The following is an 18,793-nucleotide window of genomic DNA, read 5'->3' on the forward strand; positions in this document are numbered from 1 at the left end:
ACAATTTGCCTGCTCAGTGCCAGAAGTGGGTAAGTGCAAAAGCTGCCATGTGAACATTGGGCAATTCACACACACTATATTGTAGTCTTATACACATACATGGCAGCTACACATAGCAGCTATTGCACTTGCCCACTTCTGGCACTGAGCAGTCAAATTAAGCCCTGATACTTTTTATATAACCTCAGGAAAGATATAAAACCCACATATAGGGAGGCGTACGCCCTCATAGACACGCACGGAGTTACAGATGCAACCCAGCTGCTGTCGTCTAGACAGATAGCTTCCACTTCTGGGGACCCTAGTTTCCTACATCGTTCCACCAAAGCCCCTGGGCTTCCCTGATCTGAGCACCCCCTCTGTAGACTTGCTCGAAATCATGGACCTACCCTTGCAGCATTTCTAATTAGTTGCATTTTTAATTACTTTTGTTCAATGTTCATGCAGCACAGTGGTTTACAATTTTGATCTTCACTTGTTGATTATGTTTAGGAACCATCGCAGTTTGGTCACTTTGTAGTTGTTTCATACATTGACAGTACAAGCAGACCATTCTCAAACACATACAATATTTGGGACAAGCCTAAGTTCTGTTTTCAATCCAGGGAAGATAAAAAAAAAGTTAGGATTCCAGTCTGAAGGCTTGACTGAACTTTAACTATACCAGTACACCTGCAGGTGAAGTCTTCAGCGGAGACTAGTTTTTTACCTAAATCCTGCCCGATCTCCTTTCCCTAATTACACCTGAATGCCAAACTTTGTCATTTCTCTCTCTAGGGCTAATATATTTATAGTTCAAAAATACAAAAAAGAAAAAAAAAAACCCTTTTTTTCTCATATGCCCGTCTTCTGTCTAAATTTCAAAGCGCCGCTAAAGAACAAAAACGGCTACAGGGGATGTTGGATTGACAGACGTTTTGAAATTAAAACAACAGTGGGAAGTTTTGGCTGCGAGGAATAATTCTCAAATCCCCTCATACCGACACATCGTCAGATATCCATACATGCATCCAACTCATGTACATAGCCTTAACGCTTATAATTAAGGTACATCAAACACCAGTGTTATCACGATGATTGCTGGAATGCACAAAAACAAAATGGCCACCAGTTTGACCTTTGACCTACCTCCTTGGAGACCACCTTTACCAGCTGTCTATGCTTTTACAAGTAACTGTCAACACCTTCATAATAATCCCGACTTGTGGAGACTCCTGGACCTGTATTAATTAAAGCCAAGAAAGAAAAAAAGACGATCAGTAAAAGGGGTATATAAATGGCGGACAAAAAGCTGTATAAAGTTAGCAAATCCCCGGAGGATATTTGGCAGATATGTAGAGTATTTCAACAACTGTGGCCATATGTTTATAAGCCCATTCCCATTGCTTCATAGCAAAGTTATGCTGAGGCTGATTATAATTTGGCTGAGGTTATTAAATAAAATTGAAAACCAAACTCCCATCCCAGTCACTTCACAATCTCACACATCACAATAACCCCAGTCTCAGTTCCTTAACCCTCAATACCCACACACACATATATAATGACCCCTTCTGATTTCAGATTCAAAACTCATCCCTCACCACATGTTGTCAATTATCAAACATAATCAAGTTCATGCGCATTATTGAACTATGCACCAATACATGAGGCTGTATCAGCCCTAGTGGTTTCACATCATTAAATGCTATGAACATCAATTTCAAGGCGGCTGACAACAACATTTGCTAAAAGGGGATTCAGTCGCTTAATCGATGACCATTCTTCAACCTTCTTTCATCTAATTCCTAAATTCCTAAGCATCTGATATCACAGCCATCTTGAATTCTCATCAAGTAAATTAATAGTCAGTTTTATCCCCGCTCTGGTTAAACCATTCAAAGATCTAACAACAATTAGAGTTCTATTACAGCTAAATAAGCAAGAAGCACTTTTTGATTGTTTTACAATAATTTAATTAACCCTCTGGTTCAAGCACATGTGAAATTAATTTTGGTGGACAAAAAAAATGAAATTTAAGATCAGAATTCTTCACCACTGGGATGGCTGAATCATACACTTCCACAAGTTTCAAATTATGCCCTTTAGCCTCATTTTTCAGTCACGGTTCTGTTGATAAATCCAGACATAAGCACATGATTGAAACATGCCTCAAGGAGCTTGTAAACTGATATTATTACATCAAAATCCAAAAGTGCAAAATTTAATTTGGAAGTTTTTGGTGATCATGCATTTTCCCTCCATGATAATGGAATCAAACTCGGGTGACAAATTTTGTGAAATATTTCATTAAGAATGAGCCATCATCATACCCCTCGTTTCCCACACATTTCAAAGTCCTGGAATCCTTAATTGAAACAAACATCTTTAAGACAGAGCTCAAAATGTCTATTAACACCAACCACCACCTTTTTATTTTCCCAAACTTGCAATTCCCACATCTTTATCCTCAAATCTTAAGAGGTCATCAGAAATCACCTTCATCAACCAGCCAAAGAAAAAAGACCACCACCACGCCACTGAGACCCTACCTAGCTCTATGCAAATGAGCCTAGCTTGGATTAGAGTCTTATTCAGAGCCCGCGTCCCAAGGGATGCTTTAACAATGAACTTGTTCCAAAAACAACTCCAGACTGTAAAGACCACCACCATCTCCCGTCATTATGCAAATGAGCCACCTCATCTCTCACGTTTTGTTAATTTTTTTCTCACCTCGCTTCTGATATGACACCGCCCCATGACAACAAGCTTTTTAAACTTGTTGAAAAAAAACTTGGCTGATCCCAACTTTCTTTTCATTACATTCAAAATAAAGCTGAATCAAGATATGATCTTGATTACAACTGGCACTGCTGGTGATAAGAATACTTGTGTAAATAATACAGACACACCGAGTAAGTACGGAAGCACATAGCAAAGGTATTTGTAACTCGGAGGTTGTCTGAACTATTGGTAAATTACAGTGTAGGTTAATGCCCCATGCCTACTGGGGTGATCTGATTGGCTGGACGATTGGCGGCTAGCGGGTCGCACTGGGCGGCATTCATCCCGCCATCCCCTCCTTGAGACCCAATGATGTTCATCCATTAACCTGATGTGTTAACATGGATGGATGTTGTAATAAGGAGCTGGAATAGGCTATTCCGATTGAAATCCTCACCCCCAATGGAAGACATGACCTTAATCTTCAACATGGGGGGGGGGGGTGTAGATTTCAAATGGAGTCCCCCATTCAGGTGACCCTTTGTGGATGACCATTGTGGATGGATTTCAACAAGAGTACCCCAATTAGTTCTTTGAGAGTAAAATAATATGTTGAATAACAAACTGAGGAAGTGGAATTAGTATGAACAAGAAGTAAAATTAAAGGAAATAAAAGTATATCAGTGAATGAGTGACTACTAGAAAGTTGTGGAGCGCACCCAGGTGATAAAAGGGAAGACCGGGATTAACCACAACCTAAGAGACATGGACAAGGGCTATAATTTACAAACCAGGTTTTAACAGATTTGTAGAAATAGGTAGGTAGGGAGAGATAGCGAGTGTGTGCTAATGTCCTGATATCTATCCCATAATAGTCTCTCTCCATGTGATTGACACCTCTGCAATCCAATTTGCAGGATATCAAAACAAAACCCCGAACAGGTCATTTTTTTTTTACTTGAGGGAAAGAAGATGTAATAATGTGGAGCAAGCCAAGACGATAGAAAAACTAGCTTTGAATTACTTTCCCTAGGTAGGGGGTTTGCTCACAAAGTGATCAACAACGATAAAAAATGAACGAGGGAGAGAGAGAGAAATTGTCAAAATTGGGCCAGCGATCAAATATAGAACGCAGAAAAACTTAGTGATGAGCCGGGCATTATGGCACTAAATGACTCGCAGCTATTTTAGTATCCTATCTACATGATTTGATAAAGTGAGAAAAATGGCGCTAGATAAACTTGACAAAACAGGCCCATGAGAAAAATATAGCAAGCGAAGTCGCGATCAATGATTTAGCAAAAAAAAACGTGGCTTAATGAGTAGAAATAACAGTTACGTTATCGCCACACGGATAACTATGAGATAGAATTTCTCTTCTTGTATGTTCTCTAAGGATGTGCTGATATAAGGGCGAGTAATAAAGAAATTTTTAGTTTTAATTGCTTGCTCCAAAGTAAATGTTATGATAAGATGAGGTTGTTTTAATTATCTACTTTTCCACCTTTCATGAAATTTTTTAATCAATCTATTTATTTCAGACAAGTTTTGGAATGCATTTTGATGTTTTGTTTTATCTTCTGAATACTTCAGTTTGAAATTGTTGGTTTCTTGACAATAATTTGATACTTTAACTATATACATGTAGCTCTACATTTCAAAATGTGCAAAAGTAATGTTAACCAAGTGTTCATTGTGCTTTTTTTTTACAGGTAGCGATGTTTGCTTGTTTGTTTAACCAGTCGGTCTGGGCAGACACACGCTTTGGTCCTGATGGGACCAGGCTCAAACAAAAATGCCCCAGCCGGGCTGAAAAGCTTCTAACATTGAAACATTGCCCAATGAAAAAAATGAAAAGGCAACAGATGTGACGTGGCTTCTCTCCATAACATCCATGTCTGGAGCTGTTAAAAACTGCTTTATATATTCTTCCAAAATCCAATCCAAATGAGTTTTATTACTCCAATCACAGATTTGCAAAAAATGTGCTGATTATTCTACTGCTATGATACTGGTTAGCAAAAGGCGCTGATACGATAGACAATCCTGTTGCGTATTCACTTATAATAAAACTCAGCTCAGATTGGGTGGTTTTCAGATTACATCACCATCAGCTTGGTTGCAGTAGTTGCCTTGGAAACACACAAAAAACCTCGAGGGAGGCATTCTTGTTGTCCTAAATATCTGTGTTGTTTGTGACTACCATAGGGCAAAATAGTCTCACCGGGGCCCAGGACTTACTTAGCGAAAACTGACTGCTAAAAAACCTACAGGGTAACAGAATAGCAGAATAGTAGAAGTGAAATACTCCCGTAGGCAATAACACGTCCCCAGTCGTGTTAGCTCTCTCTTGTGCCCCCGTCGTTGTATCCAGCCAGAGTTAAACATGCGAGTAACACGCCCCCAAGCATTGCTATGACACCTTGCCCTAGCAGGCCAGCGATGTAATTTCCGCAAGACCTCTCCATTAGTTGGTCGTCTAGCAAGCCCGCTGGCCACTCGTTTCTTGCATAATCTCATTCCCGACGCATCTTCCCTCTTCTCCGTCCCTTGCTCGAGCGAGCCGAGCGATACGAGGAGAATCTTGCCCGGCACTATTACAACAGACAGCTGTCAGAGAGTACAAGACACCGAATGTGCGTTTTATATCTACTTAGTCTATATGTCTCAAGCAGCTATCCCCCTTGTCTCCCGAGACAAACCTGATCTAACTAAGCACTGACCTCACCCTTTCCCGCCCGGCGGGCCACTGTTCAAGAAGTGAGCCAGCCGAGCTATAGCAAACTGCATTCGTTCGCTTAGACTCTGGCCATTGTTGATAATGCCGACCGCAGCAGCAGTCGACCCGTCAAGTTAATGCTGTTTAGTTGAAAAATGCACAGCTAACGACTTCCTCACTGTCAATACAGTGCCTTGGTCAGACTGATAGCGCAGCCAACTTTAAAGCTGCAATGCAACTTTACCCAAAGCCATTTTCTACTCCCTGATCGGTATATACATTGAGCAAAGCAATCTGATCAGGATTCTGTTGCTCGGTTCCGGAGGGTAAAGCTTAATGCTATGCATGCTAGCCATAGGCTTCAACATAAAAAGTCTCAAGTTTTGAAATATTTTCTCAAAATATCAAGAGCTATCTCAAAGAATCTCTGAACCAATACTAGGCTTCTTTGTACTCATTTTAATGCATTTTTCATGCTGATTCCAAATATGGTCATGCAAATTTTCAATTCTGAAATTTTTAATTTATATAAAAAAAAGTGAAACTTGTCATCTGCAGTCGTTACCTGCGTGGAGAGAGTTAAAGCTGCAACTCACATATTCATCCCTGTATATCACTTCCATGATCTAAACATAGCAAACCATATTCATCACTTAAGCCATGGTCAGATTTGTCCGCAATAGTCTGGCTATTTAAAGGAGCAACACGATCGTATTTGAACATTTTTTTCCCCGACTCCCTATAATGAAAAGAAGCAAATCCCAGTCTAGTCTGATCATACTGCTGTTGAACTTTAAAGCAGCAAATGTTCAAGACCCTGCCATTTCTCAATTTCGTGCAATATCACACAGCCTGTTGAGATGCTTTCTAGGGGAAGCAACTGGGATACCTTTAAAGCAGCACCGATCTTATACTTTTAAAGTTCATTTGGTAGCAAATCTTCATTATTTGACTAGCAGTTGCTAGCTGTATGTATTTTTTTATACTCATCACCTATTGAAACATTAACCCAAGACTGAGTCAGTTTGTACTTACAACCATAATCCCACAGTTACATCAAATCATACAGACATACCCGACTCTCATATGGATCAACTACAACTATGCATCTAGGAGTAAATCAGTCCGCAGCTCATCTACTACAAAATAAATATCTTTGATGTCAACCTGTGACAAATTTAAAGACTTGGACTGTTTGTTCCAGATGATAAAACCTCCAGATCACTAACCCTGTAATGCATAACCATCACTTTCCATTCAATCACATAAAGAATAAGACATTCGCCTGTTGCTATCAATTAGTGACAAATTTCGAAGACTTGGACAGTTTGTTCTCCTAAAACCTCCCACACCAGACCACTAATGCATAACCCTGACTTTTCGTTCAATCACGTAGGAGTATAAAAGTCGCCCGCCAGTAAAATCTCATCTGAGCAAATTGATAACTCTTACTTGAAAATATCAAGTGTCATCAACACGCAGATCATCCGGCCTCAAGAACCGCTGCCTCCATGGCCCAAATTATACCCCCGGCTAATCCATTTCTCGTTGAATTAATTGTCAGTCGCTAATACCGTTGGAATGTCTTCAGATACATGATGGAAATAGCCTGGAGAATTCAACAGCATTAATATAAAAATATAAGATTGGGATGGAAATGTAACGACTTGAGCCTGACGAAATGACGTGTCGGACGAGTAGCTCCTAAGTATAATAGCTGCCGTTTGGCAAGATATCGCAACAGTAGCAACACCACAAGGTCCATACTTTTGACAATTTTGAAGAAAATTACAAAATTGTGCACTTTTACAAGCACTCATTTTGTAGTTGAAACAAAATTGCAATAAAATACAAATTTGACTTGGTGCACAAAAATGCATTCAAACATGTTAGCCATTGCTAATTTTTTTGTGTCTTGTAGTTATTTGTTCCACTCATTACTAAAATCCAGTGATGAAATCCAAAATATAAGCTACATGTATACATTTAGTCAGGGGGTGCAATTTTATACACCCCAAAAATGCCAATCTGAAAAAAAAAAAAAAAAAAATTGTACTAAACATTGAAAATCTGTCCTTTTTAAGGAGCATTTCACAAAGATCAAATTTTGAGCCCCCTGCATCACCTCCCAAAAATCCTGGCTATGGGACTACACTTTGTAGTGTTATATGCAAGCTGTACAGTGTACACTAATTTCCACACTCTTCCCCCATTTATTATTTTAATATGATACAGGGAAGCTATCGCCCTTACAACTTTCCTCGCAATTTCCCCGATTGAAAAATATGAGCTTCATTCCTTTCTGCAAATTAATGCTGGCACATTACTGATCAACTTTAGTAACGTTGGTGGGTCATTAAACCCCCACATGAACTGAATGACTAATAACCCCTGGTAGGGGCAGAAAACGAAAATAAAAGGAAAGAAAAGCCGAGAAAAAAAATACTGTAATCAACTTTTTTTAGCTATGTGGTGGTTAAACTAATATGACAAACAGGTTATTCTGGTTAGAATCCATACCCCCCTATGGAAGACATGATTGTAATCGTCCACACAGGGAGTGCGAATTTCAAATGGGGTTACCTGAATAGGCAAATCCTTTAAAAATCTACACCCCCTGTGTGGGAGATTAGCATCATGTCTTTCATAAGGGGTGTAAGGATTTCAACTGGAATAGCTTATTTTGATTTCGCTGCTTGATGGATTACAACCCAAGCATGCTAAACAAATACTGACGCACATTGACGATTTGTGAGAAATAATAAAAAAAGTATGGGGGGAATTGACACTCTGACACAACCAAAGGGATCAGTTCACTGCTGGCTGGTATTTTAATGGCAAAGACATAACGGCTAACGGCTTGCGAAGGTTTTACAATTAGTCCCACGACATCAAGAGCCAAGAAGCTGTCTTAACCTTCTCATAGAGTGCGCTTAATTTGCATAATTGTTTCCATGAGTGTTTACGACATTCCCATATACACCGCAGCTCGGCCCAGCCTTTTTTTAAATATTATATGTATAAAAGCATCAGCTAGCCATGTCACTTGGCACGGCCAAATTGGAATTCATTTTCCGTCATTTTCTCTTATGAATTCCAAGTCCGAATCTGGCAGCTGATGAATTCTCGACTTGAAAAACTTTTCTTCTGGACGTGATCTGTTTATTATATTCCCTCCCCATCGCATTGCGTAGAGGCCACGCGGGATGGATAGATATACGAGTTTGCACCTAATATGCATAGTAGTGCCGGGCACATTTATTTTTTCGTCTCAAAACAGACCACACTTCCTACTAATTGTATGGCAGACATATCAGAATTCAGAGGTAATGACAGTCGTGCATTAAAATTATGAACACAGCCATTGGTGATATACAACGGGCAGAAAAAAAATATCAGGAAACGCTAGATTTATCATGACTCCGAGTCCACGATGTTGAAACTCAGGCATTTATTTTTTTAAAGATTTTAAGAAAGAACGTACTAATCAAATTTAGACATCTTAGGGTAGTATATAAGTCAATTCGACACGGTATGTTTTTATCTACAGTAGACATTTCCAACAAATGTTCATCTGAATTAGTAAATCAAGCCGATTAATCATTTATTTTGTGCATATTTTCAAGCACATGTTGCTTTATGTGTGAGGAAGGATGTGGCAGAATTATGCAGACTAGAAATAACTTGTACTCAAGATATCCGATTTTGGGTTTGGCCGTAGTTTGGCTTTGGACACGTGGGATTGCAGTAATTAAAAGACATTCATTATTAACTTGCGAGTGTTGACTTAGTGGGGAAAAAACATGGCTATCTTTGTGATGTCAGATCGATGATGAATCGCATCGCAAAGAAGATCAACAGCTGAAGTTCAGGTTAGGTTAAATTTTGGACTTGATGAATTCATCCAATGTAAAGAATATTATCATTTATCATTGTGTACTAGCTTACAATAATGCAAGGGGTTGCCACAATCAAGAAAACAATTAAATATTTTAATATGAAACAAAAGTATTTTGGATTATATAATTATTCAGTAAGTCCTATTCGCTAAATTATAAATAGTTACCTTTATATGGATTATGATGAAAACATGCATAAATAATAATGGACACCTGCATGAACAGTGACATACATCGGCATAGCAACCAATTAGAGTCCATAGTGTCTAATTGGTTCTAGTCTGTTGAATTCTGCACCCACGTCATGGTTTGTGGAACACGTTCCCAGGTATAACACATTACAACATTAGTTAATTGACAAAAAAAATTAATTTTGGGAGAAATTAATTAATAAAAGAACTTCTTCCCGTATCCAGAAAAGTGTATGCATAGACTAAATTGCCAAGAAAGCTGCTGATATACCTTTAGATTTCATGATTCGACCAGTTACACTAGGATCCACAACATGCTCATCTATCAGGGCACAGTCTTTAACCCCAATACATTTGTTCATTCATTGAATGACCTTTGAATATTTGAGTACAAAACCTCATTCTCTGCAACATGAGGTCAAATTTTGCACTCTGATTGTTTAAGTGAGGTTTTTGAACTATGCCACTGGGATGAGGCTATTGTGGTCCATAGTGAGCACATTGAAATATGAGTCAATATTTACTTTCAGAAAATGTTGTGGCCTCTTGGCCAGGCTACCAAGTGAGTCTATTATCTAAGGTTAATACAAGCCACTGCCAAAGTCAAGACCATTCACTCCAAATGATCACACAAGTTTTATATGGTTAGGCCGCATATTATAAGAATGGCTAACCACACGTGACCAATACACACAAATGGCATACTTGCTGTAGCACCAAGGGTGACAAAACTCACTCGTGTGAACTCAACTGTTACCGTTTACATACACTACAAAGTTTGCTCACTTCTTTCATGCTGAAAATGATGGCTCAGTCTCTCCATATGCTACGCTGTGTAGTGTGTACGCCGGCCGGCAATTGGTTTTTGCTTGGCCAATGAACTTGACTGTTTTCAATGCAACAGGTATGTATATGCAAGGGCATCAATTCTGGGTGAACATGGGGATGTGCCCCCCCACTACTTTGGAAAATTAGCCCTTTTTCAACTCACTTTTGATAATTTAGGCTAAATATCCCTCCCCTACACTTTTTAAGATGGACAGGACCCCGCTATGTATATGTACCACATCTAGAAACCTCATTGTTCTTGGTCTAATCAGTGATAATTTCTTATTTGTTCAGGATCAATGTTCTACAGACTTCCAATTATTGGGTGCACCCCCATCCTACTATTAAGTGTGTCTAACTACAGAGATCCAATTGGGGCAGCCCCCCACCTCCCACTATAAATTTGTCCAACTAAAGAGAATGAGATCCAATTGGGGCACACTCCCCCAACTATTAAGTTTGTCTATAGCTAAAAGATCAAATTGGGGCACATTACCTGTCCCCAACTATTAAGTTTGTCTAGCTAAAAGAGATCCAACTGGGGACTGCCTATGAGCTCCCTCCTTATTAACTCTCTTCACGCGGGTGTCGACTGCAGACGACATGTTTCAAACATTTTTCAAAACATGAACTTTTTCCGTTGAAGCACATGGATAGCACGCAGAGCATTAAGTATGGTGATAAAAGTTCCCATCATCTAACCAGAATTCATATCATCAGAGAACACTAGAAGTAAAACTTCTCATAGGTGACCACAGTTGGAAGAAAGTCCAGTACAAATGGCTAACCAAGAAGCAGGTGAAATACAAGCCAATTCTAACAAAAGTTATTGTTTTTCTTTGCTTTGTTAATTTACATAATGACGACCTTTCCCTTCAATTAGTGTGCTAATTGGTCACACCCAATGAGTTCCTTTTTGTTGCACTTCAAATTATCTACATTAGTCCGCCGATTTCTTAATAAAGTAAAGGCATTTCACAATAGTCAGAAACAAAGGTTACAGGTAAATGAAAGACAAAGACAAGTCATTCTCCCATCACAATAGACAAGACAAACCGGGAAGACAAAGAAGGACATGCAAACTATCTTATTGACACTACGTCTTACTCTTCACCAGACAGATGAAGGCAGAGAAATAGGCAGATGGGTCAAAGCATGATTTGTAATGCAACAATGTAACATCATCTCCACATGAGCTTTCTCTTTATTCCAGTGGCGTAGCCAGCACTTTTTCAGAGGGGGGGGGGGCAAAGGTGGGCAAGTCAAATTTTAAGGGGGGGCACCTTTTGGCGACACTCCACTGCTTTATTCAGAAATTTTACAAAAGACAAGACACTCGGACAAACAAAAAGATGGATCTTACAGACAAAATGATCGACCTTAAAAGCACGACACTTGTTGCATTGTATGACTTGCCACCTTATCTCAGAAGCTTGGTGGACTGATAACGAATAACATTCACACAGAACATCACACACACCAATATGTACACCCCCACCCACACAAAACTCATCGCTCACATGATTCCAGCTATTCTTTCCTTCAGAAGCTTCTTAAAACTGATTGACCGTGACAATGTTTTGATAACTACCATGTCTGTGTATCTGTGTTCTTCCCTTCGTACGTCTGGACCCCGCGCAACGCTTTTTAAGCTTATATCCTACCGTCTTCCTGTGCCAGAACGCACCGGGCTAAATTTGGTCCGCTTGGATTAAACCTGGATTTGAGAAACCCTGGGTATTATGGTCTAATAGTCTACCACAGCCCTATCACTGGGTAGTACATGTACCCTTTATAATGTATCCACGAGCTTAAAGGGCTCAACGTACGAGCTGGTACGGAGTAATTAGCCGGGCTGTTAGTTAGAAGACTGAGGCTTGTAATATGTTATTAGTCGTGACGGTGTTTTGCGAGTGTCTGCACCGAAAATCGGGCGCTTCCTCTTTGCTAGGGCTGGGTGGCAGAGCAACCGGCTTAAACAATGTTAGCAATGTCTTTGCTAATTACTAACTCGTTAAAGTTACGGATAATTTGTCCCATCACAATTCGGCAGGGCGCATTTGGAGTTGATTGATCAAAGTCATGTCTGGGATGGTTATCTTTGCCTAAGATCTCTGGAATTGTTCCAAAAACTAAAGGAATGTTTCAAATTTGTGCTGTTACACGTCTATGGTAAATTACTTCTTAATAAAAACAGTCTGCTGCAAATTACAAGAAACAAATGTAGCGGATCAGCCATGATTTGCTCACTAAAAAGAAGACAATTTTCTCTTCTACACCTAATGTGAAGCTTTTTACATGATCTATCCCTTAAAAACATCCACATTGTGAAACTATAGATACAGAGCTATTAGTTATAAGGGTAAACTGATTTGAAAAACAGGGCTATCGCAATATGCATAGAGCCTAATCAACTTGGCAGACTGTCCAGTAGATTCCTTCCTAAAGCCATCCATACTCAGACTGATATCAGATATAAGTCTCACACTAGGATCCACAACATGCGCATCTATCATGGCACAGTTCTTTAACCCAAATACATTTGTACATTCATTGAATGACCTTTGAAAATTTGGGTACAAAAACTCACTCTGCAACTTGAGGTGAAATTTTGCACTGTGACTGTTTAATTGAGGTTATTGAACTATGCCATTGGGATGAGGCAATTGTGATCCATAGTGTCACCAGACCTGTAGCTTGTTCCAGTCTAACTAGGGTGACATCAAAACATAAGGCCTTCTAACAAATTATAACAAGAAGTGTAACATCAAGAAGGCAAGGGTGGCTGAATGTTAGCTCATGCAATCTAGCCGTTCTTTACGGCAGTCTGGTGATGCCCATGAAGTCCGTTCAAGATTAACTGAGCATGACAGCCCGAGGAAATGACCTAAAACTACGCCAGTCCCTGGACTTGAAAAGGAAATCGCGCCAGCTGCATGCATGCGCAGGTCCTATAGGTCCCCAGCAAAAAAAAACTGATAATGATGATTTAAAAAGTTTCACTTGACGCTGAACTTAAATCCAAATGAGGAGAAAATTGAGGGAGATCAAGTCTGGTTAGGTTTCATTAGGATCCACAACATGCGCATCTATCATGGCACAGTTCTTTAACCCCAATGCATTTGTACATTCATTGAATGACCTTTGCAAATTTGGGTACAAAAACTCATACCCTGCAACATGAGGTCAAATTTTGCACTATGATTGTTTAATTGAGGTTATTGAACTATGCCATTGGGATGAGGCCATTGGGGTCCATAGTGTTTATTGAAAGCCAATGTAGAGATGTGTCTTATGCCCTGATTGTTTGCCAATGCACAAGCATGATTCATGATAGTGATTCAACTAGACTACAACCAGACTAAAATTCAGTTGTTTTAATGCTTTACATGGTGGTCATCGGCTTCAACATAAAGTCTCTCAAGTTTTGGGAAGAGCTACCTCAAGAACCACTTAACCAATACTCATTTTAATGCATTTTTCATGCTGATTCCAAATATAGTCATGATAATTTACAATTCTCTTAAAAAATTTTAACTTGTCATCTGCAGTCTACACCCATGTGGAGAGAGTTAAGTTGCAGGAGTCATTTGGTTGCAGGCACAGTCAGTCTATGTTGTAGCCTCAATAATAGGGGAATTCCCATACCCAAGATGCATCTTGATGCCTGCTAATCTGTATGAATTTCAAACAAAACCTCCCTGGGCTATATTCACTGCCGGCGGCGACTATAGCCAAACAAATTCATTGTCACCCTTGTATACCATGTTATCCGCTATAAAAAATACAGAATCAATTTAAAAAATAATGACTCAAATTATATTCTTGTCTACCTTGCCCTTCCTACTCAACCAATCACCCCTTTCCCTGCCTCCCATTATTTCCTTACCACCCTACTGAATAACCTAATAATTATAAAAGTTATTTTGTAGTTCAAACATATTATTAATACTATGGTACCTGTTGAGCTCTTTGTCGACCCCTTACCTTCCCCACCACTTATCTTTACTCCACCCCCTCCCCTACTGAATCCAAAGTCTCAAACATTTGAAACAATGCATTCACACATCTCACCAAAGCTGACATAGAATATTTTCTATCTCTCCTAGTATAAACACATTATATACACTGTACTATGATAACTCTTTGTCTACCCCTTGCCTTCATTACCACTTCTCTTTACCACCCTCCCCCTGCTGAACCCAAAGTCTCAAACATGTGACATTCACACATTACTTCACCAAAGCTTAACTAAATATTATTTTCTTTCTCTCCTAGTAACAAATCCCATTCCCCACAGTCACCCTATCACAAGATATATCGCAGCACATCAAAGCCTCTTGCTTGGACCAAACATTTATAATTGACAATTTAATCCAGCCTATTACAAAATAATTTGGCTACTATTAAGGAGTCAATCATTCGATTTCCTCTCATTCTTTAACCTCTAATTCCTTCCTTTCCTCTTCGCTCTCTCTCTCTCCCATTATAGCCCCTTCTAAATCCTCATCAAGAGTCAAGCCTGCTGCTACTCATATAATCAACTATGTTTCAGACATTTATCATTGCTCAAAAAACTTTCTACCACATACAAAGTAATTGTAATGTTATACAGAGTGAACTATTATTTATTATACAACCACATTTCTGGAAAGAACCAACGCAAAAGTATAGCAGGGATATTGTGTAAGAGACTCGAATCAATCTCTTACATTTGTAGCTGTTTCTGACCATTTTTAGAAATATGAACCCCTAACCCCAATCATGATTCTATAACATGCAAACTTAAGAACCACAGTTCTTCTGACCATTTAGGTGACTTTATATACCTTGCAGAATTAATCACTCTTACACAGCTCCTCCCCATCTTTGTCACCCCCTCCCCTTCCTAACCCCACTCTTAACCCATCCAAACATTTACCCTGTTGACAATGTTCCTTAAAAGATCCAATCCATCAAATTACAACCTAATTTAGCAAGGGGAGTCAGCCCGTTTCCTGAACACCTATATGCCGCAGACAAACTCGCCTGTTGTTCATCAGCTCGAAAAAACAAGCGACACACCGGTCGGACAAGAATTCTTAGGAATTGATTTGCCACGATGGCCCCTACCTACTGTCTCCCGGCCAAATCGATAATTCACTAGTAATAGGAGAGGGCAAAATTAGCACAAGGGGAAAGACGGAGAGAGTTAGAAAAAAAAATAACTGGGTAATTGGAACTCATATTAAAAAAAAAAAGGTCATCATATGTTTAGTAAAACCACTTCAGGTTTTGTCTTTCTTGAGAATGTCAAATCAGAATGATTTACGTCCGTAAATTATTGGCTATTTCTTGATTTTCTTCTACTTCATTCCGGTTATGTAGGGTTGCATTGAGTGGACGGACGACTCATATTGCATGCTAAATACTTGCAACTGGATGAGCCTGGAGTAAGAAAATGCCGACAATCTTGCAATTTTCATCATTTTTCTGGTTTTAGTTTTTTGAAATTTAGAACAAAACCCTCGAGTGGATGAAGTATTGACACCTTCATCCATTTCATTAAAATGATCTCATTTCAGATGGTGAAGTTCAATGCTCAACCAAACATGTTGAGGGTTATGAACTGTGTCCAGACAATGAGCATGTCTTAATCTGGGCAATTCCATTTAAAGTCTACCACACCCCTGTGACAGATTTAAGAAAAGTCTTCCACAGAGGGAGTATGTTTTTCAAATGGAATTGGTTAGGGTTAATTATTTTGAAACCTATACTCCCTCTGTTAATGGCTTTACCTATATCCTCCACAACTGGAGAGATATCCTATTCTATTTGAAACCCATACTCCATCTGTAGATGTTAGCAAAATCTTCCACATGGGTAGTGTGGATTTTAAATGGAATAGCCCATTTCATGTGCCCAATCATCACTTCCATCAGCAAAACACAAGAGCTTGAAAACTCAGTAAAAACTGTCTGTTGAGTATGGACCGGCACGTAGTATGTTGACCATTTTGATTTATAATTCTAATTTAACACTGCAGAGACCAGTTTTCTTAAGTAGCCTCACGTTTCTTGAATATTTTATCAATATTATTCTTTAACATTCAAGTCACATTTTAAGGAAACATGGCAAAGCAATGGCAATGTCATTAGATGTTTCATTTTCTTTCTTGTTTCATTGTCAAGAAACACTGGACCAGTACTAAACATGTTTTCAAGAAACACTGGATCACTAATAAGCATGTTTCAATTTCAAGAAACACTGGGCCAGTACTAAGCATATTTCAATGTCAAGAAACACTCGGCCAGTACTAAGCATATTTCAAGTCAAGAAACACTGGGCCAATACTAAGCATGTGTGCGCTCATTCAAATGCATTTCATTCATTAGAGACAGTTGTGTGAGTATAAAAACACTGAATTTAGGGCTACATTTTGTATTTTCTGATAACTTCTTGTTGTGTTCATGGCAAATTCTAAAGCTAAAAATAAAATCCAAGATACATATAGCAACTTGGGCAGGAATTCCTGATACACAGACAGCGGCAAATAAGCTTAAACTTTTCGGGTGAGTTTACTTTATAATGCCACAAAGCCTGTCGCAAACATTTTCCTTTCCGTTTCCGAAGTTCAAAAGTCAGTCGAGTTCACATTAATTTAAACATTTTATGCTTCTCTGAAATACAACCAGCAAGTAACACTGTAAATTTATGGGGAATGCACATTTAACAACTTTAACATACTTTATGCCTCATCATAACAGAACTGGGTCAGAACTGGGCTAGCTTAGAGCCAGAAGTGGACTGGACCTGAACTGGGTCAGACACTAGGATCCACAACATGCTCATCTATCAGGACACATTTCTTTAACCCCAATACAGTTGCACATTCATTAGCTTTCATTGAATGACCTTTGAAAATTTGGGTACACAAACTCATACTCCGCAACTTGAGGTCAAATTTTGCTCCATGATTGTTTAATTAAGGTTGTTGAACTATGTCATTGGGATGAGGCCAATGTTGCCCAAGACTAACATCTATTTGCTCAAGAACCAAAAGCTGACTCAGTGAGGAATATAATTATACCCTATTGTAGAACTGGCTATATCCCAGCTAAAAACAGGTTTTAAAGGTTCTTGGTGTCAAATTTATCACTAAAAAGTTGCGGTATCAAAGTTGCTAAAATTACCCTGTACCAGAATAGTGAGCGTGACGCACCAGTGGAGTGTGAGCGTGACGCACCAGTGGAGGGTTGTGGCCAGTGGCGGCGCCACGGGGGGCATATTCCCCCAGACAGAACTCTTGGCCCCCAGTAAAAACCAAAAATACGAAATTGCGGCAATTTTGGTTGTGGCTGTGTCGCTTACTTAAAGTCAATTTACCACATGAAACTCAGGAAATTCGAACATGAAACTTACTTGTAGTTTGATTCTGCCTTCATCACTCATTGCTTACGATCAACACTTTGTTTTTACTTGAGTAAATACGAAACTAAAATGTGTATGGTCACAAAACAATTGGTATTTGGATAATAATGCAACTTGTATAGTCTGTATCCATTGTTTTCATATAATTCATACATTCTTGCAGAGCAACAGCCGTTACTAATTATACAATTGTGAAAACTCACAAAAGCCAATTGTATTAATTAAAATCACTTAATCAAGTAGAAAATTTAAAAAATTGCTGTGGATTTGATGCAAAATAATACAGATTAATAAAAATGCACAAGTTCCAAGGACAACATCTCTATCTGTGTTGCTCATTAACAGTTCGTAATAACAGCTTGCGTAACTAATCCTTAATTAGTTTAATTAGTTCAATTAGTGTATCTCTTCATCATATCGTGCCATAATCTCAACATTCTAAAAAAAAACAGACAGGTTTCTTGTTTTCCTTTATCTTCTTTTTTTTATTACTCAAGGTTGGGCTCGGACAATGAGGCACCATTAGTAAAAGGACTAATTAATATTAATTAATACTTGTGATTATAAATGATGTTGTCATTATGCTTTTCTGACAAGATTCATAGATATGTAATGATGAAGTTCCATACTGCAGGCTCATAACCTTTGCCACTCTAAACTTAGCAGACGACGCCAACATTTTCAAAAAATATTTTAAAAAATCAAACAATTAAAAAAATTGATCACCGTTGAATTTGAAACATGCATGAATATTACTTTCTGAGAACAAACATGCGTAGTATTGGTTCAGCGGTTCTTGTGACGGATTTTAAGTATTAATTTACTCTTGTATTTGCACATTGACAAGCATTTGTCTGCACGCAATTGAAAGACAACTGTATTCAACACTTGCTAATATCATTTAACGACTACGATGAAAAAGCAGCTTTCCAAGTTTTTAATTATTCATTCTAATCGGCGCACTTGGCGTTTGCATAAAGGCCATTTTCTAGATTGACACACACATAAATAGGCCATGCACCTGTGTATGGTTAAGATTCCAT

The 18,793-nt window shown here is 38.8% G+C and overlaps 1 protein-coding gene across 1 annotated transcript in view; it reads right to left on the reverse strand.

Annotated features, from left to right (window-relative positions):
- The window catches only part of LOC140146245 (zinc finger homeobox protein 3-like), a 155,565-nt gene that overhangs the window by 97,453 nt on the left and 39,319 nt on the right, over positions 1-18,793 (reverse strand). The window contains 1 exon segment of the mRNA XM_072168027.1: positions 1,129-1,220. The gene's annotated coding sequence lies outside the window, so the exon portion shown is untranslated.

This window comes from Amphiura filiformis, chromosome 2 (assembly GCF_039555335.1).
Source record: "Amphiura filiformis chromosome 2, Afil_fr2py, whole genome shotgun sequence".
Classification (NCBI taxonomy): Eukaryota; Metazoa; Echinodermata; class Ophiuroidea; order Amphilepidida; family Amphiuridae; genus Amphiura; species Amphiura filiformis.